The sequence below is a fragment of the Bubalus kerabau genome, chromosome 3 (assembly GCF_029407905.1).
Source record: "Bubalus kerabau isolate K-KA32 ecotype Philippines breed swamp buffalo chromosome 3, PCC_UOA_SB_1v2, whole genome shotgun sequence".
NCBI lineage: Eukaryota > Metazoa > Chordata > Mammalia > Artiodactyla > Bovidae > Bubalus > Bubalus kerabau.
The window spans coordinates 184,291,487-184,308,139 of NC_073626.1; the positions used below are offsets into that span (position 1 = coordinate 184,291,487).

General features: G+C 49.5%; 1 long non-coding RNA gene across 1 annotated transcript in view; it reads right to left on the reverse strand.

Moving 5' to 3' along the window:
* Window positions 1-261: 261 nt before the first annotated feature.
* The window catches only part of LOC129647952 (uncharacterized), a 30,397-nt gene continuing 14,005 nt past the window's right edge, over window positions 262-16,653 (reverse strand). The window contains exons 2-3 of the long non-coding RNA XR_008712592.1: window positions 13,814-13,915; window positions 262-378 (exon numbers count right to left, since the gene is read on the reverse strand). This is a non-coding gene — a long non-coding RNA (uncharacterized LOC129647952). The remainder of the gene's footprint in view (window positions 379-13,813; window positions 13,916-16,653) is intronic.

Sequence of the window (16,653 nt, forward strand, 5' to 3'; positions counted from 1 at the left end):
CCACTAAGCTATGCCCAGTCCAGTGGGAGCATTTTTACCCAGTGACGCCTCTGCCAATTTCCCTTTCATATTTCCCACTAACTTGGAAGACAAGAGATCTAGATTCTCGTTCTGACTCTGCCTCTAATTTACTCTGTGACTTTGGGTTGTGTTTCTACCCATCACTGGCCTTCAGTTTCTTCATCTGCAAAATGAGATGGAAAAGAGCCCTTTTCATATTTTTCTTCCAATGAAATCACATGTAGAAACACAATATGCATATATGTAAAACGTGTTAACATGGAGCTTCTCTGGTTGAATCTGGAGTTGGAGTTCTGCGTTCTGTCCATGTGGTCCTCCCCCACCACTGGGGAGAGTTGTGGATGGACCTCAGGGAATCTGTAAACATCCAAAATGGTAGGTTAAATTTTGTGTGTATACATGTGCATTTTCATAATCTCAAAGGGATCCTGATCCCCATTAAAAAGTGATGACATGACGATCCGAATCATAGCTGACAAGTACCAGGAGCCATGCTAAAGCACGTCATATGCAGTAACTCATTTCATCTTTAGAACAACCTGATGAGTGGGTATTAATGATAGAATCTCCATTTTATAGATGAAAAACAGAAATGGCATGGTAAGTCCGTTGTGTGAAAGCCGCTCAGTCATGTCTGACTCTTTGCGACCCCATGGACTGTAGCCTGCCAGGCTCCTCTGTCCATGGAATTCTTCAGGCCAGAATACTGAGCTGTTCCTTCTCCAGGGGATCTTCCCCACCCAGCAATTGAACCCAGGTCTTGCACATTGCAGGCTGATTTTTTAACCATCTGAACCACCAGAGAAGCCTGGTAAGTCCGTTACTGAAGGTTATAGAGCTAATGAAAGTCAGTTACTGAAGGTTATATAGCTAATGAAAGCTTTGATAAACATCTGCTAGGTTTTTGCAAAGATGACCAACCAATTCTCTTTGGCTAAGTTTTATGCACTCAGAAAATATGATACTGTTTGCTATGGGATATTGTTTTTTATGGAATGAAGTATCCTGTTATTGCCCAGGACAGATCTCATGTAGCTCTGGGCCCCTACTGCGTTCAGGCTTCTATTCAAACAATCCTCAGAGGGGCCTTCCTGACCACCCTAGAGAGCGTGGCGTTTTCCTCCATCAATAAATCTCCTCTGGTTTATTTTTATTCCCAGTGCTTACCACTACTTGACAACTTTCACCTGTTTCCGTGTATGTTTCTCAATACACACGCACTAGACAGTAAATCTATGAAGGCAGGGCTTTCGTCCGTCTCGACGTATTCCTAACTGTATAATAAATAATGTTTGGCATGTGGTAGACCAAAATATTTATTGAAGAGGTGAATAACTGGCTGACTGAATGAATGAGTGACTGGAAGGGTTTTAAGCAGGAAGATCCAATTCTAATTTTAGAATTGTCACTCTAGCAGCAGAACAGCAAATAGATCACCTAGGACCATAGGCTGCCGGACAGGCTACTAGGTGGCTAAGACAGTGTCCAGGCTTGCGATCATGGTGGCTTTGACCAGAGTGGTCATGAGGGGTGGTGGAGAAAGTGGGCAGGGAGAGGCTTGGGAGGGAAGGAGCTGCAGGACTTGATGGCCAAGGGGGTGCTGAGGGACAGGCAAGAGTCAGAGATGGTCCCCCATCGTTTTGACTTGGACAGCTGGCCGATTGTGGCCATTTACGGCTTGTGGCTGTGACCTGCCTTCAGCCAGAGACGAAACCTCAAGCCTGTGAGAATGATGCTGGGGTCGCCCTGGTGAGGCCAGGAGACGCTGACTAAAGACTCGTGCCCAGTAGCAGAGCGGTGAGCACCTGCAGAAGAGGGAGCTCCTGGGCATAGATGATGTCAACTGTTTTAGCAATGCAGGATTTCAGACTTCCTGGCATTCACACAATGGAGGCTCCCTTAGGACCCAGGAAGAAATATCATCCAATAACCAGCAAATACCCCTGGCCCCTCAGAGATGCAGTGCTGCCAATGACCTTGGTGTCGATGACATTCAGAGGAAGGTCCAAGTGAGCACAAGGCCATCTGGGGGGAAAGTCTGGAACCCAGGGGCTGTAGCCACACCAACTGCAAAGGGCAAAGCTGCCTGCTTCTCCGACCTGGTAGCAATCAAAACTGTGCTTCTGCATCGGTCGAACAAGTCAAGATGAGACAGATGGAGATTTGCCGAAGCTCTGCCTTCCGCCGACACCCAGCTTTGATTCTGGTGACTCTCAGGATGTGCTGTGATACCTGGCCTCCATTCCATGGTCAATGAAAACAGCACCAAGGGCAAACCCAAGCCTGTCTCCAAGGCAGAGTCCCTCCTTAAGTGTATTGATTCGGGTCCTGCTTGGCAGTTTGGGCGAGCAGGGGTTTCCTTATGACATGAAAGCTTTTTTGGCCTGTTTTTTTCTTAACCATGGGGCAACCATCCCACTGGAGGGAGCTTGCTAACCTGCCCGCTCAGGGCACTGTGGGGAGCATTTGGTTCACTTGCATATAACCCCAGTCTCTTTGTCATGGGCCTGGCAGAGGATGGCATGTTTTGGGGTTTGCCTCTAGGCTTTCACCAGGGCCTCCCTGATAGCTCACTTGGTAAAGAATCCTCCTGCAATGCAGGAGGCCCCGGTTCAATTCCTGGGTCAGGAAGATCCGCTGGAGAAGGGATAGGCTACCCACTCCAGTAGTCTTGGGCTTCCCTTGTGGCTCAGCTGGTAAAGAATCTGCCTGCAACATGGGAGACCTGGGTTCGATCGCTGGATTGAGAAGATCCCCTGGAGAAGGGAATGGCAACGCACTCCAGTATTCCGGCCTAGAGAATTCCATGGACTGTATACTGCATGGGGTGGCCAGGAGTCAGACACGACTGAGCGAATTTCACTTTCACTTCACTAGGCTTTCACCTGTGCTGTCCCTTCAACCTAGAAGGTCTTTCCTGCCCCTTCTTTACCTGGCCAACCACCTTTGTCCTGAGGGGCTCAGATCAGCTCTCACTTGCCTCTCCATCACTCTCATCTGCTGGCCACGTGGCCCTCCTCTGGCTTCCACAGGCCCTGGAGTCCCCACTCCTGCTACTAATCACACCAGGGTCTCTTAGTATATACTCGCTTTTCTGTCCTGTTTGCCTAACCCAGTGTCTGGCATGTGGTAGAGCAGCGCCCCCCCACCCCCGACGCCCCCTCTCCAGTAAATGTTCGTGGAGGGAATAAAGTGAATTTACGCTACTGTATTGGAGAAAAAGAACCAGAAGATTTCAGCTGTGTCAATGATTTCAGAGTAGTAGGATTCCATTGTACCAGCTGTCATGGGAGAAACCAGGGTTGGAAGGTTGAGAAATGGACTCTTCAGTGCTGTGCGATATTGATTCCTCTCCTTCCTTTGAGACGGACATCCTCACCTTCCGTGTGGAGACCTGGGACTGAGGGTCGGCTTCGCCACTTACCTGCTGTGTGGCCCCAGCAAGACTGCCCCCTCTCTGGGCTCCAGTGATCCCCTTTGTGAAGTAAAGTGGGTGGGCTACATACATGCAGAACTTATATTCATAAAAGTGTGTGTATAAGGGTGTTTGCAAGTGCCTGGCAGTGTTCTAAGAGCAAATAGATAGCTGGGCTTCCCTGGTGGCTCAGCTGGTAAAGAATCCCCCTGCAATGCGGGAGACCTGGGTTCGATCCCTGGGTTGAAAAGATCTCTTGAAGAAGGGAAAGGCTAACCCACTCCAGTGTCCTGGCCTGGAGAATCCCATGGACTGTATAGTCCATAGGGTCACAAAAGGCTGGACGTGACTGAGCGACTTTCACAAGCACAAGGCACTGTTCTAAGTGCAGATACACGGCTGGTGGGAGGCTGCTGTGCAGCACAGGGAGCACAGCCCGGTGCTCTGTGATGACCTGGGGGGGATGGGAGTAGGGCGGGAGGCTCGGGAGGGAGCAGATATATGTACACATATGCCTGATTTGCCTTGTTGAGCAGCAGAAACTAACACCCCATTGTAAAGCAATTATACTCCAATTTTAAAAAATGAAAACAAAAAATAAGTGCTGTACATGTATTAGCTCATTTAATCCTTACAACAACCCTACCATGATAGCATTTCCTCATATTCTTAACAGTGAAAGCAAAGCAAAGCAAGGTCATTTGCTCAAAGTCTCCCAGCAGATGACGAATAGAGTTTGGCTTTTACCAAACAGTGTTTCCAGAGCCCACGTTTTAGCCCCAGATCTCAACCGCCTCTCAGCGGGATGCTTTCTAAGACCCCTTCTCGTTTTACAATGGAACCTCTATTATTATCACATGGAGAATATTTCCATTTGGCGCCTTCAAAGACCATGTTAACTGGTCCCTTCCTGGACAGAACAGAGGAATGCAGTCTTTTTTTCCCCCTTTGCCCCTTGTGTTGATCAGTGAGGAAACTGGTGCAGATTTGGGCATCGGGCAGAGCTGGAACCGCAGCCCCACACTTCACCTGCTGCACAGCAACCTGGGCAAGTCAAAAGTGACTTGGAACCTTGGTTACGATGCAGGCTGAGGTGAAGATGGTTCCAGAATCTTCCTCCTCAGTGGCTGTAAGGATGAAATAATACAGATTTGGCAAAGAGAAATACAGGATGCTCAGTGAAATCTGAATTCCAGATAAGCAGGGAATATTTTTTTTTTTTTAGTACAAATATGCCCTGTGCAATAAATGGGAAATACTTATCCTAATAAATGATTCCTTGTTTATCTGGAATTCAAATTTAAGTGCGGGCCCTGAATTTTATCTGACAACCTTACATACAGAGGAAGCCCTTAGCATCATGCCTGTCCCATTGGAAGTGCACAATAAACGTTAGAAAGATTTCTTTGCTGAAACCCGCTGGACGGTCCTTAAAATCTGCATCTGCCCATGTTTGGATGCACCGGGCTAGCCGTAACTGTGCACCACCCCTGATTAAGCATGTGGCTGGGTTATCTGTGGATTCGAGAGGACTGACCTAGGATTTTAGTAGAGGAGGCTTGGAAGAGCCTTTTTAATGGAAAGCTGGCTCATCAGAGGCTGGGCGGAAACACGGGCTGCCTTGTCTGCAGGCCTCGGCTCACTCCAGTCAGCTCCCTGGCCAAGGGTGCCACCTTGCGTCAGTCTCTGGGTTGTCAGGCTGGCGTGCAGGGCAGAGCGGAGGCTGAGACCCGAGGAGGGGCCCCGGGAGGCCCGGATTGTCTTGTCCTGTTCTGTCTTGTCCAGTTGCCGCAGTGCAGGGCAGAGCTGCCCTCCTGAGATCCCTAATGGTCCTGCTTTCTCTCCTCCCATCCTCCTCTGCTGACACGCCATCAACTTTCTAAACAAGACCTGTGCCATACCACGTAGGGTCTCAGAGAGGCTGCAGGTACGTGAGAAACCACACAGATGAGTTAGAACACCATAGGTCTGGATCCATATGACTACCTCCTCGCTGCATGACCTTAAGGTATTCGCCTTACTCCTCTGAAAGTGAAAGTCACTCAGTCGTGTCTGTCTTTGTGACCCCATGGACTATACAGTCCATGGAATTCTCCAGGCCAGAATACTGGAGTGGGTAGCCTTTCCCTTCTCCAGGGGAACTTCCCAACCCAGGGATCGAACCCAGGTCTCCCACATTGCGGGCGGACTCTTTACCAGAAGCTATTTGCTTTGTAAGATTGTGATACTATCCCCTGCCTTGTATATCTTGAAGGACTTTGGTGAGGAAAATTGCTTGTGCATGCGAAAGGGCTCTGAAGACTGTAACATGCCAGGACAGTGTAAGTAATTCGATAGTATATTCCTATATAGCATCTGTAATAACAGAGTATGTTACTAATACCAGTAATAACAGCAGCATCTCCTGGGCATCCTAATACCCTGGTCCTGAATGCCTGGAGACATTTGTGCGTCCTTGTCTATACTGCTTCTGACTTTCAGACCCGAGACTCCCCTTCCAGGTCTGTCCTTCTGTGCTGCAACAGGTACCCCGAGCATCTGAGGGACAGAATGGCTTATGTAGCAGTAAAGAGTCGGGCATCTGCTGGCAGTTACCCAAACTCTCTGTGCCTCAGTTTCCTCATCTGTATAATGGGGATGATAGATAGCAGCCTCCCTTTTTGTGAGGATTAAATGAGATAATAAGTGAAGCACCTAAAAGCTTTCTTTTTCATTAATTTCTAAAAAATTGATTCATATTTTGGGCACACTCTATGGAACTTACTTGACCACGGATAGCACCCGTGCCCCCTGCATTGGAAGGATGGAGACTTAACTACCTGACTGCCAGTAATTTTATAGTCCCCTGACAACTTTAACAAGCTCTAAATAAATGCAGTTATTATTTCCTTCGGGTGCTGGCTGCTCTTCTGACTTGCCCCCCTCTTAGGAAGCAGTGTGGAGAAGTGGATATCACGTGGGGTTTGCAGCCAGAGAGGAGTGACCCTGGATCTGGGCTGTGTCACCAACATCATCACCATGGTTTCTGGCAGGTGTCTTCACCTCTCTGAGCCAGTTTCCTCTCCTATAAACTAGGGAGACAGAAATTGTTTCTGTGGTTTGGGTGAGAATTCAAAGACATCACTTTGTAAAGTGCCCTGCATGTTTCTGTCACTGCCTCATTATCAGATAAATGGCAGTTCTTACATATTTTTTCTCTTCTTTCAGTCACATCCATTCATCCTTCCGTTAAAAAAGTCTACTAACTTCTGCTATGGCCAGAGCCCATGCTCTTGGTTGGGGATACAAAGATAAATAAGATATGTACGTATTAAGTTGCTTCAGTCATGTCTGACTCTTTGAGACCCTATGGATCATAGCCTTCCAGGCTCCTCTGTCCATGGGATTCTCTGGGCAACAATACTGGGGTGGGTTTTCATGCCCTTCTCCAGGCGATCTTCCCGACCCAGGGGTCGAACCCATGTCTGTTATGTCTCCTGCATTGGCATGCAGGCTCTGTACCATCAGCACCACCTGAGAAGCCCAAATAAGATATATCTTGCCTTCTGAGAATTTGCATCTTGTGCGGGGGAGGGGGGGGGGTGTGGTGTGGTGATAAAAAGAATCACTTCCATCTGTTGAGTAGCTACTGTTCATGCTATGTGGAAGGAGGAACCGTCAGAACCTAATTCTGGATCAAGAGCAGTGGCTGAAGAGGCTGAACAGGGTCAGCCGGCAAGGAAGGCGTGATGAACTGACCTCCTCACTCACCGAGCTGACACAAGGTGGGCGGACAAGAGTCTCGTGTCCTTGGGTCACTGGGTAGATGCTGCCACCTGCCAGGACGGGGACTCCCAGAGAAAGATGAGACTTTGGGGGCAAAATGCTGACTTTATCCTGAGTTGCTATTCAAAAGCCAGTTGAAGGGCCACACTTCATGTACTGCACTGTCCACCTTCTTCCAGATCCAACAGCTCTGTGCAATCCTGTCATCACCCCACTTTACAGATAAGGAAACTAAGGCTTAGAGGTGTCAAGTCTCTTCCCAACATCGCACAGCTCTGTGACCAGTAGGGCCAGGATTTGACCCTACATCTGCCTGCCTCCAAGCCTGCTAGGAAGCAAAAAAAAAAAAAAACAAGGAGGGATTTTCAAGGCTCCATCATGAAAGCGGAGCCTGGTGACGTCCGACTGATAGAGCTGGGCCCTTTAGAATCATTCCAGAAGCCCTGGAAGGTATTGCTCGTGCTCGTGTCCTCTTGGCCCCAGAGGAACCCTGAGGGGTTTCAGCCCATCTCTGAAATTCAGCCCAGCTCACCGTGGCCTGATGACCCGCAAGGGAGCAGTGTCCACGCTTCAGTTCCCACCCAGGCCACCTCGTCTGCAGCACCCCACATGGGAGAGATGTGAAATTCAGGGGCTGGGGACTCCTTTGCCACTTTAAGGTTTGAGGAGAAGAAATGAGCGAGAGAAGGGAGGAGGAGAGATGTACTTGGGAGACCTTTTAGCCCCCTGGAAGTGAGCCAGTGAATTAAGGGCACCAACGATATAAAATAAAAATTGTGGCAGGGGTTACATGTTTGGGGGCTGGTCACTACCTACCAGGAACGTGCCGCTGGTCTTTTCTACTTGACATCTTATTTGGTCTTCACAGCAACCCTGTGACGTGGGTGCTATTATTTCTTCATTTCACCGAGGAGGAAACTGGGGCGCAGAGAGGTCAAGTAACCTGCACAAGGTCACACAGTCATCAAGAGTGTGAGTGCCTGTGGCTGGCGCTTTGCCTCTTCGACCTGCCCCACTCTGCCTGGTGTGTCTGGCAACCCCGGGGGCAGAGGGGAGAAAGGAAGCAGGTGGGAGGCAGGCGCAGGGTTGGTGAGCCCAGCTTCTCTGAACTTCTGGCCGGGTCTGAATGAAAAGACGGGCAATCTGGGCTCTGGTCTCCACTCACTTCCTGTGTGACCTTGGATGTGCCATCTCCACTCTGTGTTCAATAATTTCCTCTGTGTTGGCATCTTCCCTGAAGGTCCAGGGGTTAAGACTTCTCTCATTGCTCCTAACCCAGGGGGCGCTGGTTTGAGCCCTGGCCAGGGAACTAAATCAAGGCTGTGGTCTTCCCAGTGGTCATGCACGGTTGTGAGAGCTGGACCGTAAAGAAGGCAGAACACCAAAGAACTGATGCCTTCGAACTGTGGTGCTGGAGAAGACTCCTGAAAGTCCCTTGGACAGCAAGGAGATCAAACCAGTCAATCTTAAGGGAGGCCAACCCTGAATATTCACTGGAAGGACTGATGCGGAAGCTGACGCTCAAGTATTATGGTCATTTGATGCGAACCGCCTACTCATTGGAGAAGACCCTGGTGCTGGGAAAGAGTGAGGGCAGAAGGAGAAGAGGGTGTCAGAGGATGAGACAGCTGGATGGCATCACTGATGCAGTGAACATGAACTTGGGCAAACTCCGGGAGATGGTGAGGGACAGGGAGGCCTGGCATGCTGCAGTCCATGGGGTCGCAAAGAGTCAGACACGATTGGGCGACTGAACAACAGGGAACCAAGATCCTATGTGCCTCATGGCAAGGCCTAAAAAGCAAAATAAAATGTTTAAAATGAAATAAATATATATAAAAAAAGAATTTCCTCTGTGCAAAGAAATAGTTCGTTTAGGTGGTGTTTAAGTTTCTTCCCAGGTTAAAATAGTGAAATTCTAAGAGCCTTGGGATAGAGGGACTACTGGGTGTCAAGGAGCCAGTGACCCAGGGACTCAGCTGGGACAGGTGCGGGGCAGTCAGGGGACTGTGCGCCTGATCTGGGCTGCAGCCCTTGTGAAACAGGTTTTTCTGAAAGCGTCAGACTCCTGAGTGCACAGGCACGCACTTGCGACCTCAGCTTCTCTCATTGCTGCACAGCAGCCACTTGAGGGCGCTGTGTCCTCACAGTTCTCCATGAGCTTCCCGCCGGTGGCCCAGAACGTCCACTTGAGGCCGGAGAGGATCTGGGAGGCCGGGGGCTAGTGCCTGGGGGTGGGCCCCTGAGCACACCACACAGGCCCTGCCCTGTGAGAGGACGTGCCAGAGCCCTGACCGGAGGCCAGGCCACGGCCCCAGCCTGCTGCTGAATCACAGTGAGCTCTCGAAACTTGGCTTCGCCTCTTTGAGCCTCCGCTTCAGCAGCTGTAAAATGGGAACAATGGTGTCTGCCTTGTGGGCCGGTGGTAAGCGACGCTGTAACGAGAGCGCTTGTGTGAGTGCTTCTCAGAACTCGGACGTTCTGTATGCCTGAATAAGGTATCATTATTACCCTCAATGGAGAAGGAAATGGCAACCCACTCCAGTATTCTTGCCTGGAGAATCCCATGGGCAGAGGAACATGGCAGACTAGTCTGTGGGGTTGCAAGAGCTGGACACAACTTAGCAACTAAACTACTACTACTAAAACTCACATTGGAGAAAGAAATGGCAACCCACTCCAGTCTTATTGCCTGGAGAATTCCAGGGACAGAGGAGCCTGGTGGGCTGCAGTCCATGGGGTCACAGAGCGTCAGACACGACTGAGCGACTAACACACACACACAATACCCTCAAAACATCATTCAGCAACACTTCTTAAGGCAGGAGAAGAACGTTTGATAAAGCCCTACGTGAACTTAGAACTGGCTTGGGCCCTTCCCCTGACTACCTTCCTGAAATTCCAATGGCCCCACGAGGGATGACTCCTAAGCAATTTCCATTTCACAGTTGGCAGAGCCCATGCCGGCAGGATGACACAGCTTGCACGGGGTCTGTCTGACTTGACGGAGCTCCTTCGACCACTGCCTGATCCCACCTGCCTCGTGCCCGGCCGGGTGGGGTTCCATGTGTCTTTCTACAGTGTTTCAGGCTGAGGTTTCAGGTGAAGATTTGTTTAGTCCTTTGGAGGTGTGGGCTCCCCTCCTCACTGCACTCTCACTGCATACTTGATATGGACGGACGTGTCATTGGGATCAGGAACTCCCTGACTTGACTTTGGCAATTTTCTCTTCTCTTGAACCTGTGTGTAACCCTTCCTCCTCCCTGGGAAACAGAGCTGGCCCTGGGGAGTAGTTGGCTTCACCTGCGACTTAAGCAAGCATGAATAAGTGGCAGATGGGTGGGAGAAGCTCAACTTATGGTCCCTCCCCAGTCTCCCCAAGATATTTGGGGGTGCGAAGTATTTGCTGTAATGGAGGAACATGCCTCCAGGAGATGATCTAATAGGAGAGCTTGTAGTTTTTCTGTTTTTCTTTTCTATCTTGATGAGAGAAAGATTGTGCTGTTTGCAAGGTTGAAGATAAAGAGAAGTGTGGCTTTGTTTTCACAATTGCTGTTCTCTTTTCTTCCTATCCTTCCATCAGCTTGGGAGGGAAGAGCCAGGTAAACTCTGAAATCTTCCCACCTAGAAGGATCTTAGGGTCCCCGAGTCACAGAACCGTGGTGCGAGGAGGCTCCTGAGAGACCAAATAAGCCAGACCTCTCAGGGCAGAGATGACGCACCAAAGCTCAGGGAAAGAACCAGACTTGCCCAAGATTGCCAAAGTCAGTGATAGGCAGGGATCAGAATGTACCTGTTCTCTTGGTCTCATGTCAACACATTTTGCTAAGTTACTCGTTGCCCGGAGGGTGGTTAGTTTAGGAAACGGAGAGAAGGGATGGGACGGTGAAGGGGGGATAGGGAGGTGCTGACCTTGCTTTCTGAAAGCCCTCGTGGGGAGTTGATCATTTTCATCTGACGTCAGGCAAATAATGGCCACGGAAAGCAAATATTATGAGAGTAAATGTGTAAACACACAGCTGGCAGCAGTTTCAGTGTCAGAAACAGGCCGAGAGCTCCAGGCTCTAGCAGACCGGCCCCCTGATGCTGCCTCTTACAAAATGCTGGGGGAGTAGGATCCCTCAGCGAAGCTGCAGCAGGGCTGGGGGGCGGGCCCTAGGAGAGTTCTGGGAGAACTGAGAAGAAGCTTGCCCAGGGGTTAAAAGAGAAGGTATCGGGACGCAGGAAGGAAAGAAAACTGTCGGGACCTCCCCAGCAGTCCAGGGGTTAAGACTTCCACTTCCAATGCAGAGGCTACAGGTTCGATCCCTGTTTGGAGGCTAAGATCCCACAAGCCTTGGGGCCAAAAAAGCAAAACATAAAACAGAAGCAAGGTTGTAACAAATTCAATAAACACTTTGAAAGTTGTCCCCAGCAAAGAAAAAGAACACTGGCAATTACTGAAGACCCAGACCCAACTGAGCACGTCATAGAGATTTATTTTTAACTTTCCCAGGAGCCCGAAGGGACAGACATTGTCATCCCCATTTTGTAGATGAGAATGCCGACTCAGAGAAGTTATTTAACTTGTGCCCCGTCATACAGACAGGACCCAGAGAAGTAGGGTTTTGATCTCAGCTCTGTCTATCCCAGTCTGTTTCAAAATCTGGACTGGGAACCTCCCTTTATCAGAATCACTAGAAACACTTGTCAAAAAGGAGTTACGCAGGCCGCTCCCGAGAGCTACTGAATGGCAGCCTTGAGGCGGGTCTGAGAGTATGCTTCTAACAAGTTTCCAAGAATGGGGGAGAAATCTGTGCAGCTGAGACCTGGGAATCCCTGCTCAGTGGCAGGAGCTGGCCACCTTTTTTTGGTAAATGATAAATGTCTTAGACTTTGCAGGCCTTACAGTCTCTGTTGTAACTACTCAACTCTGCTGTTGTAGCGTAAAAGAAGCCACAGACAACACACATGTGAAGGAGTGTGACTGTGTTCCTGTAAAACTTTATTTACCAAAGCAGGTGGTGGGCCAGATTTGACCCTTGGTGTTTTGCTACCCACTCCAGTGTTCTTGCCTGGAGAATCCCAAGGACGGGGGAGCCTGGTGGGCTGCCGTCTATGGGGTCGCACAGAGTCAGACACAACTGAAGTGACTTAGCAGCAGCAGCAGCAGCTTAGTATACCACATGCAAAGGACCACATGCAAAGGACCCTCTCCTGCTGTTTCCCTAGCAGCCCTGAGAGGAGGGTATGATTATCTCCATGCTGCAGACGGAAAAACTGAGGCCCAGGGAGGTTAGACAGCCATGGTCACACTGAGAGTGTGTTGCAGGGCTGGGGTTAGAACCAGACCTCCTGACTCCCAGTCCAATGCTGCTGAAAACTGTGAAGCCTGATAAGGAAGCCTGGGCCCCAGGGAGTGTTATTATTTAATGAAGGCAGCCAGCATTCGTTAAGCACTTACTGTGTGCCCGGCGGAGTCGTTGGCTCACATAAGCTGCTACCCAGATGCTGAATGTCAGTGTCCCTGTCACAAGGGGCCGTCACAACCTCCCTGGGAGGTGGGAAGGCATCTGTGATGTGTCAAAGCCAGCTTATCTCGAGAGCTCCATACACCTGATATGCTGCAGCTGGACAACGGGAAGATGGACGCTCCTGACAAGAGGTATTTGCCTTCTCATTCTTGAGTGTGTGCACACTACCGCTCTTAAACAAACATCAAATAGACATGTGGTCACTTCAGTGACCTCCTTGTCACAAGCACGAGAACACAAACTCCAAGGCATGGAACGTCTTGTCCGGTTTGTATGAGATGTCCTCGCTGAGATCAGGGACTAGGAAATGCCAGGTATGGGGAAAAGAATGCTGGGCTTCTAGTTGGCCTGGATTCCACACCACTCTCTGCCCCTGGTCTGCTGGATGACCTTAGGTGTCACTTTACTAGTTTATAAGTGAGTGTCACTCTCTGGATGCATACAATTGGGGGAGAAGAGAGGTGCTCAGTTGTTTAAGCCATTGGCTCATTCATTCATTTGCTTACCACGTATTAAGTACCTACTATGTGCCAAGCATAACCAAGATCATTTTGATTTAAACTTCCAAAGATTTGACATTCAGCCCTTCCTGAATAGGAGTTAGTCCATGAATAATAGATAGGTCCTTTAGGTCAAGAATGTCTTGGGCTAGGATTTCTCTCTCGGTAAAGCGTGTCTCTCTCCTCTGCGTAAGGTCGGTCTTGGCAAGAATGCAGTGCCAGCGCTACCCACCAGTCCACTTAGCAATCCAGCCTTCCATCCATCCATCTTTCTACCCACACATCTTTCTGCCTATTCACCTCTATTTGCAACCTCCCACACAGTCATCCATATATCTCGATCCATCCATTTATCCATCCAAGAACATGTTGAGTACTGACCTCATGCCTGGTCCAGGACAGTGTCTGCCACCTCATCCCCAGCAAGTCCCCACTGTAGTGCACACAATAGCCTGGGGTTTGAGGCAGAGGTGCTAGAAATCTCAGAGCCTGGGTAGCAAGAAGTCTTTATGCTCAGAATCCAGGGGATTTCTGGAATGACTTCAGGTACTTGAAGAGTGTATAGGGCCAGAGACTGATCTGCTCAGACTGCCGCACACCTTTTCATCCAGACAAGGTCACTCCTCCTGGTTTGCACTGGCCTCTCTCACTCTGAGAACACTGGAAGCCCCAAACCTGGGCCTGTGCGTGCTAAAACGGTCCTGCATGAATGGGCAAACAGAACACAATACATCCATTCAATGGAATATTGTCCAGCCATGAAAAAGGAATGAGATATCTATGCATCCTGCAACACAGATGAACCTTGAAAACAGATTTAAAAGACCACGTATCTCATGATTCCCATTTATGTGAAATGCCCGGAACGGGCAAATCCACAGAGACAGCAGACAGATTCGTGGTTTTCAGGGGCTGAGCCAGAGGAATGAAGAGTGGCTGCTAATGGGTACAGGGTTTCTTTCAGGGGGAGGGGGTGATGAAATGTTCTGGAATTAGTGGTGATGGTTGCACAACCCTGAAACTATAATAAAAACGATAGGATTGTATACTTTAAGAGGGTAAATTTTATGGGATGTGAATCATTTTTAAAAGATTTTAGATTTATTAGAAAACATGAAACATTTCAAAACAATACTCCCCTGTGTTAGCTCCTATGCTCCTCCCAACTTCCGGTCACACAGCCACCAGGGTCAGCCGCGGTGATGCTGCTTTTTTCAGCTGAGAACCTGGGAGCTCAGGGCTGGTGAGGGGCCTGTCAGGACTGTGTTGCTAATTGGTGCCAGGGGAGCGATGAGAAGCAGAGTCGGACTCCTGGCCGAGGGCCCGTTTCTTCCTCCCTTCCTCTCCTTCTGGCTCTGCGGGGTCTTCACGGCTGCGGGTGGGCCTTCTCTAGTTGCAGCAGGCGGGCTCCTCTCTAATTGCACGTGGGCTTCTCATTGTGGTGGCTTCTCTTGTGGAGCAGCGGCTCGAGGATGTGTGAGCTTCAGTAGCTGTGGCGCATCGGCTTAGTTGCCTCGCTCATGTGAGGCCTTCTTGGACCGGGGATCGAACCTGTGTCCCCTGCATTGGCTGGTGGATTTTTAACCCACTGAACCACCAGGGAAGTCCCTCAAGGGCTTGTTTCTTCACACCAGGCTGCCTGATAAGTAGACAGTTTCCTGGCGAGCACCACTGCCCGCTCTGTGGTGTCTGCCGCTTTTAATACCGTCCAGGGGTCTCTGCAGGCAGGGACCACCACAGCTAATGGTTGGCATTCTAGGAGCGCTCCTTGGTGCCAGGCATCAGAGAACCATGAGTATTGTCTTACTTTGTCCTCGAAGACCCCAGTCGTGAACCTTTGCTGTTAGCTCCAACCTCCCTTCTCATGAGTACCTGATGATCCCTGGGGCATCCCTGGTGAGCCTACAGTGGTAGGAAGTCACGCTCCTCCACTATGGAAACGGAAGAAATGGGCAGGGTGTTGTCACATCGCTTAGGCGGGGCGATGACCACTGAGAACGAGCGATGGGAGGGTCCAGGGACGGCCGGGGTCGTCACTGCACCTGGGCTGCTCGGGCCTCTGCCCTGTCCTGAGTCTTTCCTTGCTCTCTGGCTCTCTAGGCCTAATCTTTCAGCTTCCTGTGGATTCTGTGGGCGCCCACGGTCCTTCTGATAAATCCCCTTTGCACTCGGGAGAGAAAGAGTCAGCTTCTGTTGCTCGCAACTGTTTCCTCTGACCAATGTGTTCCTATGAGATAGATACTCTTATTTTGTCCATTTTACAGATGAGGAAACAGAGGCCCTGAAAGGCAAAGTGACTTGCTCAGATTCCCCCAGATAATGAGCGGCAAAGCTGAGATTTAAACCTAACCTCTCTGAGCCCAGAGTTACAGGTTCTAGAGCTAAGACTAAAACGGAGGTTTGCAGAATTGAAAGAGACACATGTACCCCAATGTTTATCACAGCACTGTTTATAATAGCCAGGACATGGATGCAGCCTAGATGTCTATCAGCAGATGAATGGATAATAAAGCTGTGGTACATATACACAATGGAATATTACTCAGCCATTAAAGAGAATGCATTTGAATCAGTTCTAATGAGGTGGATGAAACCGGAGCCGATTACACAGAGTGAAGTAAGTCAGAAAGAAAAACACCGATACAGTATATTAACGCATATATATGGAATTTAGAAACATGGTAACGATAACCCTGTATGCGAGAGAGCAAAAGAGACACAGATGTATAGAATGGTCTTTTGGACTCTGTGGGAGAAGGCGAGGGTGGGATGATTTGAGAGAATAGCACTGAAACATGGATATTACCATATGTGAACTAGATCGCCAGTCCAGGTTCGATGCATGAGACAGGGCGCTCAGGGCCGGTGGACTGGGACAACCCTGAGGGATGGGATGGGGACGGAGGTGGGAGGAGGGTTCAGGATGTGGGACACATGTACACCCGTGGCTGATTCATGTCAATGTATGGCACTACAATATTGTAAAGTAATTAGCCTCCAATTAGAATAAATAAATTAATAATAATAATAATTATTATTTAAAAAAAAATAAAATGGAAGTTTGCCTGACAGCAGATCCTATGCTGTTTTACAGAGGTGGGAACAGAGACTCAGAAGGTGGATCTCAGCTCTTCCCAGTTACAGAGTTCTGATCTCTGCTCTCCGCTCCATCAATACCTCCCTGCCAAGCCTTGTGCAGCAGAAACCAGGCTCCCATTAACCTTATGAGCTCAGGGGTTGGGGCAACTTCTGGGAAGAATCCTGCTCTGCAGTGCAGGTTCCCTAAAATTCAGGGACTGAAGAAGCCGCAACACTGATGCATATTCACGGTCGCCTCAGAGTAAGTCTCACTCGGTGTGTTTCACTTGTGAACAGGCAGTCAGTGGCAGGGCCTTGCTCCTTTTGGGCCGGTCCAGCAGAGCTGTTAGGATGCTCCATC